We start from the raw sequence: 19,318 nt of genomic DNA on the forward strand, positions 1-19,318 counted from the left end.
AAGTTCGAAAGGAAGTGGGGGAAATCCTTTCCACTCCTAATTGTCAAGATGAACAAGACAAGATATGCAAGAATGCCAAAGAGAATGAAGAGCAAACACATGCTGATGAGTTTGTACCAAAGGCACATTTTCCTATGTTTTTTGCTCAAAGCAAAAAGGACAAGCAATTTTTAGAGATGAAGGAGGCATTTGAGAAAGATAACATCAATATCCCCTTTCTCAAAGCAATCAAGCAGTTGCCATCATATGCCAAATTCTTGAAGGATGCATGCAACATAAAGAGAAGTACTCATGTTCCAAAGCGTTTCTTTCTTTGGACAAACAACATCTATTATCCATGACAAGAAACTCGGTCAAGCTCAAAGATCTAGGAAGTCCTACAATATCATGCAAGATAGGAGAAAAATTCACGGGTAATGCTCTTTTAGACCTTGGTGCTAGTGTTAATCTCTTGCCATATCATGTGTACCAAGCGTTGGGCCTAGAGAACCTAAAGCCTACAAAAGTCAAATTGAAGTTAGCTGACCATTCTACCAAGATTCCCAGAGGCATAGTTGAGGATGTTCTTGTTCAAGTAGCCGATTTATACTATCCAGTGGATTTCATTGTGATAGACACCCAGGAAGCCTTTGATAAAATTCCAATTATTCTAGGCCGACCTTTCCTCGCTACCACAAAAGCTTTGATAAATTGTCACAACGGTGAAATGAAGATCAACTTTGGTAAGATGTCCATGGACATAAATATCTTTCACCTGTTGCATAAGGATTGTGATGAAGCCGAAGGTGGAGAGGTGTACTTGATAGCATGATACAAGAATTCGTCCCATTCGAAGATACAATTGAAAGTGCTCAATCTATAAAAAAAACTATGATGAACCTAAAAACCACACCACAGAGGCGTTGCTACTCATGTTTTTAGAATCTCTATAGAAAATTCAGGATTTGAGTGAGCATAATGGAAAATTGACAGAGAGAGTATCATACCTTGAGAAGATGAACTCTATATTTAAGGATGAACAACATACTTCTGCCCAGAAAAATCAGTTACTAGAGAATCAGCTTAAAGAAGTTTTGGAAAAACAACAGAATCTAGAAACTGAAATGAGTCTTCTAAAGCAGAAAGTGGACCATATTGATAAGAAGCATTGCACTGTTGAAGCCTCTTCTACACCATCATTGTCTGAACGAGAGAAGTATGTGAAACAATCTACCAACCACCTTGAGCACAGTCAGCAAGACATCTATTATCAGTGCTGTGGTGGTAAAGGGCACATCAGATATTATTGTCCTATTAGAAAGAAAGATTTTCGTCAATCTTCTACACAGAGGAACCACAAGGCCTATCACAAAATCATCAGACCTGAAATAGTTCAAGGTAGAGAAGCAACTTCACCATCAATCTTTCCGACATATCAAGGAGTATTTTCGATAACACACATGGTGAGACCTCCTCGTCCTCCAAACATTCGTCAGATTTGGGTAAGAAAATCTGATCTCCTCACTCCAAATTGATAATGCATGATATACTAGTCTTGAGGATCTGACTATAAAGGACACAAAAGTCTTGAGAATCTGACTTTAAAAGACTCACATTACGTCTTGGGGATCTGACGTAAAAAGACCTAAAAATTTGTTTCTTGAACTAATTCTGATATTCGGCATCAATGGTAATATCCTACCTTTTTTTTCATCCATTTCATTTACTTCTTTATACATTAAGGTCAATGCATGCATAAGTAGGGGGAGGGTGTACTTGAGAAGTACTTGAGAAATGAATTTCAAAAATTAGTTTTCAAAAACAAAAATATTTTTGTTTCTATATTAGTAGCATGAATTTTAATGATGAGTCTTGGATATATATTATATACTGCTTAGTTTTGAGTTTGATAGATAGTTGATATTATTGATTTCATTACCGCTTAGACTATTTATTATGCTTGGACATAGTTCTTGTTGATAGAATTCTTTATCAAGGCACCACCATAATACTTTATCAGTTTTGTATACTTTTGCTAGAAGAGAGATTTAAACCCCTAGTAAACTGGAAGTAGAATTTTTAGACTTAGCCCGTGAGACTTGAGATTTATACCCATTCTTTGGAGAGTTCTTACAAAAAATTCGAGTCTTAGTGACTCAACATCTTTTAGTTCTTTATATCGTTGTAATATAGTCTCATTATTCGTTGATTTGGTTAATCATGAAGTGACATCAACTGGGGAGATAGCCATTAGGTCTTGTAGTCTATTCGAAACAGAGTATCATACTGATAAGTCAAGTAGTGAACCCATTCAGCCTTTATCCCACCTAGTAGGACCATCATATTAAACCCTTTTGAGCCTTACAATAAGCCATTTTCTTCCAAAACCCTTTATCCTTTACCCAACTCCAGACAAGGAGTATAGCCAAAATCTTTATCAGCCATACCCATATGTTTCTGAGAATACGAGGGGCACAAGGAGGAAGAAAGACCATAAAAGAAAGATTACAAGGAAATATCAGAGAGATACAATGAAGACCATCATTTTGTTCAAAGTGAAAGAAGCTAGTGGAAAACAAGCATATCCAGTACTAATCAAGGATATACCACTGAGAAAAAAAAAAAAAAAATTGAATAGAATGGATGGAAAAGCTAAGGCAAAAGAAGAATTTTCTCTGCAATACAGAATTTGAAGAAATCTTCCAAAGAAAGAAGCAAAACCTTTAGTGTTTTTCAGAAACAACATTTGAATCCTTTTTACCTTTCCTTCATAAACCAATACCCAAGCCAAGTTACAACCCATGACTTATCACTAAAGTATGGTACGAAGTCTAGAATAGGTGAGAGGATGCTAAAGTGAAGGACCCGACACTTCATATGTGATTGACATTCTTTCCATGAGACTAATTTCATCCAGAAGTCCGTTTTTCAAGGTAGTATGTGGGATGTTCGTATTCATTATTATTTTCCCCACATACATGAGGTAAAATAGTAGATCATCTTCTGAGAGATTCTTTTATGAGAGTATGACCGGTGAGGATTGAAAGTCCAGATTAACTGTCTAAAGGTAAACTAGAGATTCCGTTTCTTGGATAGGAGAGTATAGGAAATTGACTAAGTACACACATAAGCCTTGATTGAGAATTTTGTCAATTTTTACTATCTCCCATCATAATCTATGAGTCTTTGCAGCGATATAGTTAGCAATAGAGACTGTCTATTGGGGTAAGCACTATGTGGGTAAGGAATTTCCCTCTCTGAAAAATACTATCATTCTTGAACATACTATTGATTGATTTTGTGGGTATATCACCTAAAAACCCTCACGAAACTATAACTCGTCCTTTTTAGGGAACTTAAAGGTTTAAAGCCTTGTTGCATATGGTAAATGCAATCGCGATGCCTGCAAAAGTGAGTTAGGATTTTATTTTTTAGGATGTAATTTTGATCACTTATCTATTTTTTTATCTTATTTTCTAAGAGACTAGCAAAAGGCTAGTTGGGAGTTGTGATAAGTGCTCAAAAAGTGCAATTTAACCCTCAATTATGCCTCTTGTATAGCCATCTTAGTAGACTAATAGTGTTTGTAAGTTATGTTTTAAGATTCTAAGGTGAAAAAGAGAGTTTTGTAGAATATTAGAGAAAAAGGGGTAAAACAGAGCAATACGGAGCATTAAGGATCACATGGGAAGCCCGTGGACAATCATGGAAGAGGCCAAGGAATTAAAGCTATTAAAGATGCGACTTGGACCTATTTTAAAGCCTATTTGGAAGCCCAAGGCAAAAGGATTCGTTTTTTGGATCAAAACCCGCAAAAGAGGAAAGAAAAATAGACCAAAGGTGGAAAAATAGAGTCTCGCGTTTGAGACGCGACTATCGTGCATCCAGACGCGACTATCGTGCGTCCAGCCGCGACCCATGCGTTTGGGACGCATAGATCGAGCGTCCAGACGCATTGATTAAGTCTGGGACGCATGAATAGTGCATCCAGACGCATGAATCGACACTGTAGCCAATTCCTTCTCAGTTTTGGAGATGAAGTTGGACTCTGAAAGAAGTCTATTTGTATTAGGAAATAAATGACGATTTGGAATGCTTCTAGAGCTCATTGTAACCCCTATAAATAGAGGACCTGAGTGCCTCATGTAAAAGGCCAATTCACTTATATTCTTGTCTCCAGAACTTGAGGCAGAGAGAGATTAATAATAAAAGATCGATTTTAACTAGTTGAGCCTTAATAAATTAGTCTTTCTAGTCTTATGTTCTTCGACTCTTCTTCTTCTCATTCTTCGTGTTCTTCCTTCTATATGGAAGGCTAATATTCTCCTTCAAGGGAGGAGATAAAGCTAATGCTTAAGGTTTAATGATTCTTCTGGTTCATGATGTTCTTCAATCAGGTTAGTTCTTTATGTTTTTAGTTATTAGTTACATTGCCCACACCAGGGGATGGAAGTATAGATTAAGGTTTTTATTTATTACAATTGAATATCATGCTAGTTTAAGGTTTTATTTATTGCAATTGAATATTTGCTAGTAACATGCTTTTATTTATTGCAATTGAATATAATGCTAGAATAGAGTTTTATTTATTGTAATTAAATATTATACTATTATTCTCTACTTTTCTTCTAATTGTGTAGTGTTTTAGAGTAAGGGAAGTATTCCTTGTGTTTGCCTTAGATGGTGATTCATTGAATAGCTGCCCAAGCTCACATAAAAGGAAAGAAGATACTAGTAACATGAACATAGGAACAACCTTAAGTAGAGTTAATTGTTTAACGATGTTTCACCCAAAAAGGCATCGGCACTCGCTCGATTGCCCGATTGTAGTATACTTGGAGAACAACATGAAGCAAAAAGTCATTGAATCAAAAGCATTGGTGGATTTGAATCTCTTGAATATATCTCTCTCATATTCTCTCCCTATTTCCAATTCTTAGCTTTAGTATAAGTTTAGTTAGTTTAGTTTAGTTTAGCATTAAAATCTAAAATCTCTATAATTATAGTTTTTAATCCCTCAAACCCCCTTTCCAGTCCTGTCCTTCATATAAACATACACTTAAAAGTGGAACGATACGCTACTCATCCTTTACTTATTGAGGGATAATTAGGTTTTGATACGCTTCTTTTTGTTCAACGACCATCATCTATCTACATCATCCACATACACCATCTTACACACAAAAAGGAGCGAGTGTCAACCACCAGCAGCATCTCCACGTCACCTGGCCATACTCGAGTCTAGAAATGAAACCAAAGATCACTGAACTAACACAAGAGCAAAGCATTCTTATTCAACAGGAAACTAAGTAAAGAAGAACACGTACCTAAGTTGATCAGTAAAGATAAGCGGGCAAGAAATTTGGAGCACAGCAGCTTGGAGATGAAGGAGAGCAAATACCCTTGAGCATCTACTAACAGTTCTACTTATGCCCAAGTAATGTCCCTTCCTAAGGCACGTCATAATTGCATCGAGACGCCAAACATCAGGCCATTTGGTAGCCATCATTTCATATCTCCCGATCGCCCATATTCCTACACGTGCCATACACATACTGTAGCCCATGTTGCTCTAAAACTTAGAACACTTCATGCGTCCTAAAGATACGTACGACCTACAATGCTAAAAACGAATAACAAGCATGACGCGTAAACAAGCTTACAGGTCATTTAGCCTATCTCACTCTTACCACAGGTCGTAACAACAGCCATGCATTTACAAAGCGTAATCAGACATATCATATGCAAAGCACCAAGTAATTGAGCAAAATGAAGTGACATTCGTTCAATACAAGCAAAAGAGCGAACTGTCTGCCAAAGTTAAGCCCAGTTCGTAGACTAACTGAGCTGCTGAGTCTACTCAAGAAATCTAGCTCGCTTAACTACCGAGTATCACTTCCCGAACTCTCCAGAACAATCCGGAGGTCCAGGTCGTCCAAGTACGATACAAACAAAAATTAATAGTTAAAGCGAATCTCCCAGGTTACCCCAGGAAACCAGCTCTATTGTTTTAGGCCAAAGGCCACACATAAACACAAACTTAAATCCCCATTTCTAAACAACATTCTCAAAGCTTTTAGTGATAAGTGCATTCAGTACTTGAGAGGGACTAGGTTTGCCGGAGGTCGCCACAGCCACATCGGTAACGGTCACGTCCAAGTCGATCGGAACCTGCGAAGGATCAGCTAATGCACCAGTAGCGGAAGGAGGCACGACCTCAGGAACATTACTAGCATCTTCGAGTGTTTCGTTCCTACGATCACCCAAAGCCCCACATTCATGTTCTTCCTACAGCACATCATATTTTTTCTCCAGCTCCTCTACCTCAGTACGAATGGCCAAATAGGCCTCCTTTGCCTGCACTGTGGCAGTTTTGCATCTTTCAGCAAAGGTATTCGCTGCGGCTAACTTTCTCTTCAGGTCGTCCACTTTATGCCTCAGCTCGACCGACTCGTTGACAACTGACGTCTTCTCCAAAGTCAATGAAGTGAGTTGTGTCTTCAAAGTGTCCAATTCTTTCTTCTTAAACTGTTCCACTTCTCGAAGAGTCGAGAGCTCGTCGTTCAAGGACTTGACCTCAGTCTTTTCCATCTCAGTGAACAGCGCAGCAGTTTTCAATTTTTGGTACCCAGCAATAAGCTGCATCAATAAGAACAGTACACCGCGTCAGTATCAAGCAATAACATGAGGCGGAACAAGGCAAACAAATCACAACACAGGAGGTACTTACCAAGCGCCATGCCTTATCCATTCCCCTTAAGTTCAACTTTAACTCTTTGGAATCCAAATCCTTCCTATCACCATCCAGCGTGATCCCCTCCAGCAAACAAGCAACTATAGGTGCGGATTTGTAGCTACAATCCGACCTCTTTACAAAGCGTGTTTTGCCAGACGTCTCATCTACATACAACAGGTTGCGCTCCAGCTTATCTTTCCCACCACCATAGTGGCCTTTGCCAGTTTCTTTAACAGCAGCCTTTCCCTTCATTTTATCAGAAGTATCTCCAGTGACCTTGGTCGGAGCGACCTCCATGGTCTCCTCACCCAGCACGTTGAAGTCGACCAGCGGCCTAGACCTCGAACTACGAGCCCCCCAGTTCACCTTTCACCGCCAGGTCCCGAGTTACCCCCAAACACGTTTCAACTACCCTCGCAACATTCGCAGACCAGGCCTCAGGTTCGTCGCCCTTCCTCTTCGGTAAGTGTGACTTCGCTCAGGAATATCAAAGCTGATATCATCCAGATCGTAGGGTGCACCCTCTAGACCCCTCTCAACCCCAGCACCTCCAAGGGGTCGCTTCGGACCAGCACGACTTTGGTTCTTATCTTCCCTTGTCACCAGGTCGCTCTTGCACTTTTCTATTACAGGTCCCCTAGATGCTTCACCAATCACCTCACCCAGAGCTCTCTTCTTTTGAACCTTCCTCTTCTCCCTAATCACAGGCCCTCCCCGTTCCACAAAGAAATGTGCAACCTCAGGAAGCTTCACCTATTTCTGTGCTCAAGTTAGCCTTGTGAACTTCTCAATCACCTTCCGATCAGTTCCCTTCTCTATAGCGAGCTCTGCATAGACAACAAAAAAGTAGTGTCAATACAAAGTCAACAGATGCAATATCGTACCACTCAAATAGCATACTGGTACCCACCAGTAAGGTCACATATCCTATTTTCCACACCAAACCCTCTATCACAGAAGTTCCCAACTAATAGCAACGACCTTTTGTCCCAAGACTCGTTACTCACACCGTCCAGCACGCTTGACCTCTTAGTTCGTGTTTGCAAATTAAAGTTAAGAGCCTGAGATCGCTTTACTGAGAAGTGCTTAATAATGTCAGCAACCCCTATCCGGTACTCACCGTTGGCATTCAGCAGGTCAAACACCTTGAACAACCGCCACGTGTTACCCACAAACTGACAAGGCATTTTGCCACAAAAGTTCAAAAATGCATAGACCAGTTTAGAGAATGGTATCGTCATATGAGCCCTCAATTGCCCCTCACAAACTATAACCCCGTAGTTCGGTGGATTCTACCTATCACTAAAGACCTGTGCGTCATGTCCTGGCTCGTAGATCTCCAGACTGCTTACGGTTATCCCATAAGTCTTTCTCAGGTAGTGGAACGCCTCAAAGCGTGTTTGTATACAGTCCTAGGCGGCAGCCCACTGGACGATGATCTCTCATCGCGACGTGAAGTGCTAGTTACAGCAACCACAGATGCAGATTGGGCATCATCTTCCCCACCCTTAACCTCATCATCATCACCACCCTCACTCACACCAAAAACTGACTCCTTTTCTTCTTCCACATCATCCCAACCAAGAGAAACTTTGCCAATCTCATTAGATCGTGTATCGTCTGAGTCAGACATCTTTCTCTTGTCACTCACAACTCCAGCAACAAGCAACAAAACGAACGACCTAACAACTCAACAACAAAAAGCAAGAATGAAGCAGAGAGTGGAAGATTAACAATGGCAGAAAACTAACCTGAAGACTCTTGATGTAGTGAATTTTTCTGAAAAAGAGAAGCAAGAAATGGCGATTCAGATAGCCAGCGTTGTTTTGTATAACTGCCCCTCCAGTTCTGTATAACTGCCCCTCCAGTTCCCAAAGCGTTATGATTACACCCTAACCCTAGCCGCACACGACTTCCAATAAGCTATCCTATCTTTTCAAATCCCAAAGAAATGGGGAGGCACGTTTTCTCCGCAACTGCTCAGATTTGATCATGTGCCATACACGTGTGAGCTATTACCGCATACCAGTTCACCAGATAGTACGAATCGATCTCTATAGTTCCTTGGGTATTTCCATTTACATCAGTTCGTCTCTTCATGCATGCTCAACACGCGCTACTGCGTTCTCTCAGCAGATCGCTTCAATGAATTGCACGACCTACTGAGAGGGGGATGTGTGAGGGAGTGACATTCTCATTCAGGAATATCAAGCACGTGATCAGCATGGTGGAAACACCACACCGACCTCTGACTTACTTCTCTAACCTACGTCACTAGCTCGCGTCCACGAGCTACGAGATCGCTCTAGAATATATTGTATCACTACGCAGATCGTTCTATATCATGACTCAGCCTATCTTCTAGAAGCAATCATGACCAAAACTGCACTTACACAAACCACTGTTACAAGCTACTAACCACTGTCGCAAGCTACTAACCACTGCTACTAATCCCCATAATTACAGCATGCCTACCAACATAGTTCTCACATGCCTTTTCAATCTCTACTCTACATTTGCGTTGATCTTTACACGTGTTGGGTTAAGATTCACTTTCACCATCTATAAATACCTCCCATATGAACTACGCCAGACCTGATTCTTCTCTCCCCCCAGAATCGAGAGAAAGATACGTAGGCAATTCGCTCATAGAACGAACTCAGTCTGTCCAATAATCAATCCCTTTTCCCCACCTGATCTTGTATGTGAAGGAATACTAAAACGCCCCTTTATAATAACTTCAAAAGAAGGAATTATGCTGTTCTAGTGTTTCCGTGTCACGCAAGGGGCAGAGAATGATTTTCTGTTGTAGACTTGTAGCTTTAAACTAAATCCCCGGATTCGAAGTACTGATCTACAGACTACAATTATCCATTTTCACAATTTGACCTTGGAATTGATTATAAACTTCGTGTGTCGATCATTAAACTGCAAGTCATCCTAAATACCCAAATATTGTTTTTGCAGTTCTATAATCTAGCTAATTCATTTCTAATAGAATCTTATATATATGCATCCAATGAAACATTTCTCCGGGCATGCTTCCTATTTTATGCCCAAATTCATATGAACAACTTGATTAAAAAAAATGAATGGTGAAGTTAAACAACTTTGATATGTTTTGTTTTAATGGAAGAGGCTCATGATCTTGCAAAATGGGCGATTAGCTCATCTGATATGGGTACTATTTCAAAATGTTATTTGGACTCTAACTCTTTAAGTGTATTCCTATATTATTATAATGGGAATGGTTCTAGGGACATATCTTATAAAAACACGTAAACGAACTCAAATTCGTTAGGACATTTATAATATTTAGATTAGGCTATTTTTTTTTTGTAGATATATTCTCTTAACTATTCTAAACTTTGTCACAAATAATCAAAAATTTCAAAATTTGCCAAATTTACTCAACAAATTACAAAATTTGGCTAATTATGGACCGTTCATTTTTACTATTTATTATATTATATTTGGCAAGTTTAAAAATTTATAATTTTTTTGATTATTTATGACAATATTTAGAATAGTTAGGAGATCACATCTATAAAAAAAATTAGCCTAATCTAAAACTTATAAATGCCCTAACAAATAAGAGTTTGTTTACGTATTTTTATAAGATATGTCCCTAGACCCCTCTCTATTATAATATATACATGTCAAGTATTTTAGTGAGAAAAAAAGAAAAAGAAAAAGAAAAGCAACTTTGATATGTTGAAATACAAGATTATACAACCACAGAAGCTGCAAATTTGTGTTTATCTATGCGATATCGGTACTTGCCTTAGACGGCAAGAACACAATGATATCATCCACTAGCAATGAAAATGAGGATTGTTTCTAGAGACCAAAAGAAGAAAAACCTAAATCAAGCTCTTATGCAGACACTAGTACTATACATCCTTATATAGATACATACTAACATATATCGTTGGCAAGAGAACGCTACAAATACTAGGAAAAAAAATGGATTTCTCATTTCAATGGAAGGAGATTTTTTTTTTTAATAAGAAACTTCTATTTGTAATTTGCATGGGTGCTTTGGCCCAGGGAATATACACAGATGCACTAGTCTAGTTTCTACTTTCTAGTATACTTGATAATTTATCTTGCGAAATAGTAGGGAGTCTTCAAGTATCCACCGATTATGAAGGCTAGAACTTCAAGTATGGTAGATGTAAGGAACCTCCTACTCTAAGTCGATCACATTGACTCCACCAACTCATAACGACCCCATACATACGGATACTCGTCACACTCGAAGCTGACTCAACTTCGTACACTTGTCAAGCTCAATGACTCGTACACTCATCAAGCTGAACACTCGCCCATGCTTAGTGACTCGCACATTCATCAAAGTATCAATGATTCATTCGACATTAGATCAGCATCAATGACTTGTCACTCGACTTCATCTCGTGACATCATTACCTACTACTCTCATTGCAATCATTAGCATTAGGCCCCCATCCACCGTAATACCCAAATCATTACGTCACATGTCAACTCAAACAACTTAACACCTAGTGTTACTACAAACGTGCTCGTCGTAACCACACATCTGTCCATACCACCACACGTGTCCTACCATATGTACACCCCCAATGTCTATAAAAACTGTAGTGATCAAGAAAACTATCTGATTATCAATGAACTGATGAAGATTTAGAATTGAAATGATAAAAGAATAAACTTTGGTTATTGATCAACAATGGCGGTTACAACATTTTTTCTATCTCTCTCTATTTCGCTCTGGGTTTACAGTTTTTTTAGAATGAATCCAATCTCCTCTATCTTCCTCCATCTAGTCTTTATATAGTGGTTCAGGTGTAGTCTTGCCCAATCATTTCCTGCCATGTGTCCCTTCTCTTCTTCCTCCTTTTCCCGCTTTTAACCTACAACATATGGACTTAAGCTCGAGATATCGACATTTATGTCTATATTTCGCGTTTAATTATGATATCTGGCTGGAATATCGGGTTGACGATATTTGCCCAGACATTGCCCCCTCTCGAAACTTTCAAATTTCAATATAAAAATTTGAATGCTTCGAGAAACAACTGAGCAAAATAAAAAAAATTACATTTAAAAATTCAAATTCAACTTTCAAATTTCAAATTATCAAGCGGTTACTGTTAGAAACAAAAAATCATTTCGAAATACCGACTATAAAACACGCTTTCACTTTCTCTCTCTTCACTTAATCGCATAAAAAGCTTGAAACACTCAAACCCCACCACCATTAACAACCTCTGAAAAGCTTCATCTTGGATTTATTCGTTGTCTTCTTCACCAGATTTACCTGCAATCTTGTCAGGTTAGTTAAAATAAACATCAATATACTTTTTGATACCATAAACCCTTCTCTTTTCATCTATTTACTTTTAAAAACGCATCTGTTCCCCTTCTTAAATTAAAATAGTTAAGGTTAGGGTTAGGTTTTGAACTTAAATATTTTATTTGTACAATCACCTATACTAACTAGATTTTGAATTATAATTTTTGACAGTATGGCTAGGAGAAAAACTTGTGTTAACATTAGGCGCACCCTATCAAAATGATCCTGGTTTCAATGTCAAGAACGTATGCTTTTGAGACACACATCCTTACCTCGAAACTCAACATTGTCACCACGAAACCTTGACATGTGTATCACAAATAATATATTATACAATTATACAGAGTATATCGATAGTAGTATAGATGAGGGATATAATTCTAATAAAAAATTTATTGTTTCTAGTGATACCGTCATGTCGAATGAAAATATCGAGTCTACAACTCGGCAAATGCTTCTTTTCCAAATTTCAACATCACAAAGAATCAGAATCGATGAACCAGATTGGTTTCAACGATTTGGTTGATGACTTAGCTTGCCATCCTTTCGAGACTGTGACCTCAGAGTCAGAACGCGAAATTATGGAAGATAACAACATATGTAGTGGTGGTTTGAATCCTCACTTTCCAAAAAGACCCAACTTAGACATAGTTAGAGCTGCATACCAAATACCAGACATTGTCATTCTTCGACATTGTGCTGGATGTAGGAAAGGGACTAGATGCCAAAGTGGCGATTCCCAAACAATCATCATTACTGTTGGGCAACTGGCTGCTGGTTTACGGCCCCCTTAACTGACCTCGATCGAGAGGTACTTAACTACCTGCACTACAAGAATACTGAGCATTTGCCACGACCATAGACCATGGCTAAAGACTTTTTGCCACTGTTATAAGCTGTCGGAAAACCGTTGCCAATGCGCCTGTGGCTAACCTTTTGCCACGACCCATAGTTCACCTAGGTCAGGTATTGTCTTTGGTGAGTTCTCATTTGAAATGGGTAAGTCAAAATCTCTAATATAGCTTCTCACAGAAAATCATGTGATATAGCAAAGATCAAATTAAAAATAATCCTTGCCAAAGTCTGCATTGTAATGTTGTTGACTCCAACTTCTTTGCTTCATTTACATTTCAAACAACCTGGGAGAGTAAATCTAAATGAGATAAAATAAAAGCCCTAATCATCAAATTGTAAAAGCCATCCTTATTTATAATTAAACCGGCCAAGGTGTTCTATGTGCAGGATTCAAACCAAGGTCTGTTACAATACCAAACTAGCTGGTATTGTTCAAAGGTTCATACTCTTCATCTTATAGTTCACCTAGGTCAGGTATTGTCTTTTGTGAGTTCTCATTTGAATTGGGTAAGTCAAAATCTCTAATATAGCTACTCTCATATGCACACTTACTTTTTCCCATAAAAGCTTATAGTAGAAAGTTAACTTTAATTTATTTCAATTGTAAGTATAAAAAACACCAAAATTAAAAATGGGCACTAACATTAGAATAACCTAAAAATGAATTAAGAAACCTAAACCACACCTTTTCAGTGGGACTAACTTCAGTAGTAACTCTAGCAACATGGAAATGCAACAAATGTATCAACAATAAAGGAAAGGAGTGGCAAACTAAAAATAGAACATAACTATATAATGAATTATGAAGTAGCAACAACTTACATCTTTCAGTATAAGACCATACATCCTTCTTGAATCCTCTATTTCTAAGAAAAGTGAGTATAGAGAGTATTAAAATAGTCACTATCTTGAAGTTCCATCAAAAGAAGACATCGGAATATTTAATCGCATACATGAGGTATGGACGTATTGCTAGCCATTAACACATGTTTTCTAAATAAATAGCTAGCTAGCTTACATCAAATCCTAATGAAAACTATGTTCAAAGTTTATATGAAAGTTCTATATGCTTACTTGAAGCAAGCTTCACTCCTTTAGAAACAGCTAGATTGGTGTTTGACTTCGATATAAAGCTAAAGTCAATCCACTCTCTATGAATCATACAAGTATTTTCACTGCTAGCATCACTACATATATGGATTAAGCTCCCAGCCATCCTGATTTCATACTTTGAAAAGAAATAGAAAACATAAAGGAGGCACAAAAGATAATTCAATATCATAGTTCAAGGCAAAAAAAGGTGTTCTTATTGTCGAGATCTTTCCCTAAATCATTCTTCGATTAGTTCACCTTCTTTTGGCAGCTTTGTCCTAGTGGTTTGAGTTCTTTGTTCACTGTGTCGATCTTCTTACACACAATTGAAACTTCCTTCCTCATCGGTCTACAAGGGCTTCTAGCTCTTAAAATCGTTGTAATTTCATTTAAGTGAAGTAAGATTAAATTTTTCTTTAGGCATTAGATACTAACAAAAATGTTGAAAACTAATAACAAAAATCATGCCTCCTGCACATCAATTAGTCGACAGGTCTGAGACAGGTACCTTAATATCTTTGAACAACAAGTAGAAGTATCATAAGGAATTAATGACCTGAACTTCATGAAGCAAAATATTTTAGGTTCAACCATGTTCCCATCCAAATATGTTTCATTTTAGTGCATAGGCTACCTTGTGCATTTAGTATAACTGTATAAGACATTAAAAATGTTCAGATCCAATACTTGGCAAGAGGCGAATTTGGAAAACACAGGCCAGAAAACTAATACAAGGAATTAGAAAAGTTTGCGGAAAACAAATACTATAAAGATATTAGTATGAATACTGAAAAACATATCATACCACGTGTGAAGAAAAACAGAATAATGATGCATCTTGAACAGAATAATTACATTGCATACTCATTATGTATCACGATAATCCAGATAATGATCTTCTTGTTACCATTAATTAAGAAAGACTAACTACTACACCTTGAATTGTTGAAATTCGGATTCCCTTTTCCGAAAAGTTTTTGGAAGCATGACGAAGGTACCGATATGCATACCTCAAATGTACAAAGAATTGGAATGTAGTTTAATGTTTAGTGATGAGGGCATATTGGATTATGTCTAATTAGGATCTAAATCCTATCATATTCTAATACTAGAAGATGCCCCATCCCTTAAAGGCACTATAAGGGATTATGTACTAGCATTAGGTGTTTGCACACCACATAGCCTTATACCCATGCCACTATATCTACTATCCTTTATATACTCGCTGGGCATCCAATATACGGTGCTCGCACACCAAGCAAACCAACTATTTACTACTAAACACAAGCACAAACAGATTGAGTATTTGAGTTTACCACAATATTATATTGCAACTTAACAAAATTATACCGAATTAGCAATAAACCAAGCGAACCATGTAAAACTGTTATGCGTCTAAAATAACTAATAACCAATACACACCTAGCGCAACTAACCATCAATTTACAGCGACGAGAGTCTAAAATAAACATTTTTCATTCTAAAATGAGTTAGCTCTAGTTTGAAATAAAAATGCCACAATAACCTAATAACATAGAAAATTATCAAATTTCCCATGGTTAATTTATATATTAAAACAAGCTCCTCCTTAGCATAAATTATAGATTGAAATGACTTCAATTTTTGTAAAACTTTGTATCAGTAGAAAAAATCTGTCAATTGAAACATACAATTTAGATAACCTTAATCATATAATTGAGTTCTTCAAACCCTAAAGGTGACCAAACCCTAAGCTTAATCATTCGACATTGTTGCCATAATACCATGGCTGGAAGCAAAATAATACTATGAATAGTATAGGCCCATATGCGTGGACTGAATATAAAATGCTTTCGAATGGAGTAGAAACTAGAGAGTAAGTCTAGCAGCACATGCTGCAGAACTGGGCAAATGAATAGCAGACTATATAGGCCCATCAATTGGATAAGCCTATACAAAAAGATGGAACCTACAACTCTAGTGCTCCTCTAAAAAATCAGTGAAAAAAAATAATAATAATGACGGAGTTTGTCCACAAACTTTTAAATAATCATCTAGACAAGAAATTTCATCACACCACTATATACGTCATTCTTAAGAATCGTCCCAATTGAGCGTAAGGGTCGCAAGTTGAAAGTTAGTTACCAGTGGCATCCTTACATACATTCTTCACATAGCAACATAACAATCCCAACTCCAATTTTTCTCTTACATACGCAAAAAAGCAATGCACAATTTTTTTCTTCAAAAGATGGCAAACTTAAAACTTGTAATTTCAACCAAATAAGCATATCTATCTAACACTTGAATAAAACAAACTAATTCCTCAAGTCAAACAACTACCAACAACATCAAAATCAAACCTTTGACCAAAAAATTAACTGTCAAACCCTAATCACAACAACCAAAAGAGATCCATAACCCCCACAATACCCAACATCTCAAAACCTTAAATTTGATACTTTATCAACACAATCACATACAACATATTAAGCTTACTAATACTAATACTAATTGTTGTAAGAAGAAACCAATTAAAATTAGAAAAACCTAAATTAGAATCTCACATCAAAATAAGATAAAAAAAAAAGATATGAGAATGAAACTGGACCTGGTCCTCGTTGGTAAATGGGAGAGAGGCAATGAGGGGGCAGAAATAAATGCTTGTTCTCGATCTTCAGTTCTTAACCCTTGGGGTAAGAGAAGAGAGGGCAAGAGAACACTGCACTGAATCAGGATCTTCAGTTCTTATTTCTATGGTTATGGTTTCACTTGAAGTTATTGACTTTGAAGAGAAACCATAGTTGAGTTGTGAAGATAATTCGCCTGAAGTTGAGATTAAGGATTTTGGGTTGGTTTTTTAGCAGTTTATAGGAGAGAAGACATTTGGTTATATTCGATTTTTGGTAATTGTTTTGCGGCTCCTTTTATTTTCACAAAGGTTTTATGAGATCTTAACCGGACATCTAATCCAACGGTTGGCAAAACAATGGACACAACCGTGGGCAATATGGGAGGTAAAAGCCGAACTACATAAACAATACCCCACGGCCCACTAAAAACTTAGCCACGGCTATTGCTCGTGGGACCCTAGCAATAGCTAATGACTGTGGCCAAAGCTAGGTTGTACTTGTGGCCAAAGCTCAATTTTCTTATAGTGCTAGCCAAGACACGGACAATTTTTGGAGATTGCTGTATATTTGCAACTATTATAATTCTCATCTTGAACCCGATGTACGGAGAACCCAAACCCGCAGGGGGTGACACGTGGAGGGGCTAATAACGAGGCAACAGGTTCTGCATGCCATCATAACTGCTAGAAGTGTGCGAGGCACTCGAGGGGTATAGAGCTCTCAAATCAAAGCCAGGGGAACACCTGGCCATAAGGAAAGGACCCAACACTGACTAACCGGACCCCCTCCCCTTGTTTGGTTATGAGCTCCAGGACATGTACCCGAGCTCCGCGGCTTAATTTGGCAGAAAGTATCTCGGACCCCGAACTAAGGGTCCGAGGACCGAGAGGGGGCATCTGTATCAGCCTAATAAATGACTACTAAGACAACTGGTGTGTTATGGGATGGGGCACCATAACGGAAGAAGACGAATGAGCACAGGGTATAGTCCGCGAATAATATGAAGGCCACAGAATCTCGAAATGCGTGAAGGTCGGCAGAGTTAGTATGACTTGAGGGAGATGTTGAATAGGGAAAGAAAGAGCTGGAGCACAGTAGCCAAGACACGATCTCTGGGGAGACAGGTGGACGGTTCCTGGACATGGGACATGGAAGGAGGTCATGCGGATAGAAGAACGGTTAGAGAAGATGGGAGCGGTTAGAGAAGTAGAGCAGTTAGGAGGTATAAAATGAAAAAAGGAGAGAGAAGGAAAGAAAAAGAGAGAGAGATAAGAGTTTATAGGTTGTAATTTTGGACAACACAGGCTACATATAGTTAAAAATTTTGCAGTAAACAACTGAATGAGGAGATGAAGAAAACGAAACCACAGAAATATCATTACAGTAAGCATTGGCAAAAATGTGGCCTTTAGTTCACTTGAGATGCTGGCTGGCGATTCGAAACGCAACAACCCCAGAACCACAAAGTAGATGATGTTCCAAAGTGCTGCCCGTGCAGTTTGGTCAAAGGCAACTTTGATAGGAACAACCCACCAATCCTGGAAGGGGAATAGAGCTTGCAAAGCAACAAAACCTGTGTCAGGCTTCCACTCAATTTTAATTAATAAGATAAAATTAAGGTATAATTAACGACTTTTACAAAAGATCAAAAGATAATAATCACCTCACAGAATTGGTAATAATAATGAGAAAGAGATCCATGAAGAGAGAACCCAACAAGGTCTGATCTGAATATGCGTGTCCGATCAAAATCAAAAAGAGGTTTTCCTTCAACGCACTACAAATCAACAGAATATGAGAAGAAAACTATGGAAATAGAAACTAAATGTATCAGAGAGCCTCAAAGAGTTACCTGCGCAATCCAATCTCCCAGAGAGTAGACTACGCCACTTATCATCATTTTAGCTAAAACAGGATTTTCTCTTAAAGTTTCTTCATAAGCAGTCCAGTTGTACAGTGGTACATATGTTGTTGTCTTCGGAGAAAATATGATCTTTTTTCATTTTGTTATTTTTACTGTTGGCAAAAGAAAGTGAGAGAGAGAGAGACGGAGATTGAGAGGGAGACGGAATGTGAAAGGACTATATGTATTTATGGTAATTAAAGACACGTAATTAATATTAAGTGGACAAATGGTACAATCAGGGAACCAAGAGCAACAGAGCCAAGGCTGTAGTGCATGAGCTGCTTCAATGACGAAACCATTGGAAGATATGTAATTTCCTTCTTTAAAAAAAAATTCCAAAACATATCAGACTCATAGAGTACCCAAGGACTATTAAAATCAATTTAACTCAACCAACAAAACAATTCTTCAAAGGGGCTTTTGTATTTGAGAAGACAAACAAATCTTTTTCTAAACAAAATTTGAGTGAATAGTAAAGTTTGCGACCATATATTATTTCCCATCAATCCCTATATAGTTTCTATCTAAGGTCACATAAAGCTAGGTTCTTATAGAAATTTACTTTGAATATGGAATTTTTTTTCTGATGAACGTCAAAGAGTTACCTGCGCAATCCAATCTCCCAGAGAGTAGACTACTCCACTTATCATCATTTTAGCTAAAACAGGATTTTCTCTTAAAGCTTCTTCATAAGTAGTCCAGTTGTACAGTGGTACATATCTTGTTGTCTCTGGAGAAAATATGATTTTTTTTCATTTTGTTATTTTTACTGTTGGCAAAAGAAAGTGAGAGAGAGAGAC

The sequence above is a fragment of the Coptis chinensis genome, chromosome 4 (genome assembly GCF_015680905.1).
Source record: "Coptis chinensis isolate HL-2020 chromosome 4, ASM1568090v1, whole genome shotgun sequence".
Lineage (NCBI taxonomy): Eukaryota > Viridiplantae > Streptophyta > Magnoliopsida > Ranunculales > Ranunculaceae > Coptis > Coptis chinensis.